The 2,852-nt window shown below is 32.5% G+C and overlaps 1 pseudogene; it reads left to right on the top strand.

Moving 5' to 3' along the window:
* The first annotated feature begins 1,206 nt into the window (after nt 1-1,206).
* LOC145035334 (putative GEM-like protein 8 pseudogene) lies at nt 1,207-2,254 on the top strand (annotated as a pseudogene).
* The last annotated feature ends 598 nt before the right edge of the window (nt 2,255-2,852 follow it).

Consider the following 2,852-nt stretch of genomic DNA (forward strand, 5'->3'; position numbering starts at 1 on the left):
ACATCCTAAAATTAGTCTCATATCACCCACTCCTTTACACCTCATTCTGATTAAGCAAAATAAACACCAATAGACTTTTGTTCATAATCAAACCATACGTACGTAATAGAAACTAAAGAAACCCGACTTAGCATGGGGATGTCGACAACAAAAGGTAGCTATGCACAATAAGAGGGAACTAGTGGTCCAAAAAAGACTCAACGACCAATTAACTACCCGTAGGATGCACAGTGGCGGAGGAAATCAAGTGGAGTGCACAGTTGACCATTGATCATTGACCGTTAACCGTTGACTATTGCTTATTTATGAGTCTTAAGTTTGTCTGGCTTTTTGGTTTATTCCAACCAGTAAAGCCGTTGTCCCCTTGTTATTGTGTTAAACAATAAGATAAGCATTAAACAAGAATATAAAATCAGCATCAAAATGCCCCTTAAACTAAACAAAAAGAAAGCAGAAACACAAGATAATATAAAGCCTCTACATTAAACCCTATATCACAAAAAACACATAACAATAGAGTGGTTGGCTGATTACAAGTCAAATTATTAAACTATGCAAAAACAAGGTCACCCTAAAAAACGAAAACATCGACAATGGATCACTACTTTTTTGTAAAGAGATGAACACTTCAATTAAATTGAAATGGCGGCAACAAGACAACGAATGACCCAAGCAAACACAAAAGTCAAATCCCACAATTCAATGCTCTTGAAGCTTAGAGCTGAATCTAATTAGATTCATCAATCTTCAGCTGATCACTTTAGCAATTTCTTAAAAGATATTACATATCTTAATAGGGATTTCTTAAACAATCAAGTCAATTTTATCATGGAAAAAGGAACCTGATTGAATGCCTGAGTTTAGATTGAATTCTTATCATAAATTTTGTCAAATGACCAAGCCAAAATGGTCCGATAAAGATTACCCCAAAATCGATTCGAAAACATCTGTTACGATTACTCGGATTTTTCTTGTTTTTAACAAAGTAAATGTCAAAAATAAATAGCATACCTAGCTTTGTGGTTGTTTTTAGACTTCAGATTTAGAGAGAGCCCGGAAAAACGACCTCATTCCGGTCTCTGATCTCTGTGGACGGCATCAGAAGCAGTGCATATGAGCAGCTAGGTTTAAGGACGATGAAAGAAGGGGGGTGCTTTTGTTGAAACTGAATAGAGAAAGAAAAATAATACGCCTTTCACCTTTCAAATGGGGTAAAGTGGGTGCACATGATTTTCTTAGATGGGACCATCTATTCAAATTTTTTTTTATTGTTTGTGTATATACCTGGTGGAACCCACATTTAAGTGGGGTCCTTGCACCCCACTACTAACCCATTGGCTCCGCCACTGAGGATGCATGAGACATGGATGACTCATCCAACTAAAAGTTGTAAAATCTATTCTTTCATCTTTATATGCCTATAAATGCCTTCCTTCAAAAATCAAAACATATTACCCATGAACTTCACCGCATTTAGCTTCAGAAGTACTAGAAACGATCAAAACAAAGTAAATCATACCTTTGAGGCAACCGAATCACAACTAACATACATCAACTACGGATCTCAGATCATTCTCAAAACATGATACTGGAGTTGCGATCAAATCAATTAATAAGGGATTAAATTACTATTATCGAAACCTTATGAACCCTGTCACACATTTTCTTCCTCTTCTTCCAAGAGCAATGGCACCGAAAGAGAAGGTAGTTTTACACTCTAGATAACAAACCACAAAATGCATGTTCTACCTCTTTCAGTCGATCTTATACTGTTCATCTTTGTTAATATGCAGCAAGTTCAAGTCCCAAGCTAATTGAAATTATGAAAAAAAAGTTGAGTCATGGTCCCCAAATGATTCAACAAGGCAGCACTCCAAGTAAAATCTTTAGGAAAACCTTTAGTATCAAAGAGGAAGAGAAACTGTTACAGGCTTCCCAATGCTACTTGTACACTACAGCAGGTGCAATTGCAGGCATCCTTTATGTGTCTACAAAAAGGTTTGCATTTTGTAGCGATAGGTCCCTTACAACTTATTCTACCACACACGAGCTGCTAAACTTGCAATATAAGGTGTCGATCCCTTTAGGAAAGATAAAAGGAGTAAGAGAAAGCATGAACTTAAAGAGGGCATTATATAACTATGTGGAGGTAGTGACTGTTGACGATTTCAACTTTTGGTTTCTGGGCTTTATCAATTATAAAAAAACATTAACATACCTCCATCATGCAATGGGCCTCGAATGTGTATGTTGATGTTGAAATCAGAAAACTAGTCACATTTTTCATGTAAAGTCAGTCTTATAGTTATTTCTAAAATTTTGTAGTAAAACCACTAATTTCTCTAAGGCCATCTTCTATGCATTGAACTCTTAATGTATTGCCACATCAACATTCCACTAACACTATCATTTTATTCATTAAACTTGACATTCCATTCAACTCTATTAAAGTTTAATGGATCACCACATCATCATTTTATTATATTTTTTATTTAAATAATATTAATACATAAAACTAAAATATTAAAATAATTCGAAATTAGAAGTTACATTTTTTATTCAAAAAGGTTGTTTATATTTTTCTACTCTTTATTCGGACAATTAAAAAGTAAATTATAAAACAAAATTTAATTACTTACAAAATTAAAATATATCATTTTAATTGACTTAATATTATTGAACACAAAATAGTTTAAATGATAAATAAAAAAAATCAAAATATAATAAATAAGTTGGTTGTATAAAATAAATTAAATAAATATATTTTAAATGTGTATATATATATATATATATATATATATATATATATATATATATATATATATATATATATATATATATATATAATCCAT

The sequence above is a fragment of the Lactuca saligna genome, chromosome 3 (genome assembly GCF_052625555.1).
Source record: "Lactuca saligna cultivar CGN05327 chromosome 3, ASM5262555v1, whole genome shotgun sequence".
In the NCBI taxonomy this organism is placed as follows: Eukaryota; Viridiplantae; Streptophyta; class Magnoliopsida; order Asterales; family Asteraceae; genus Lactuca; species Lactuca saligna.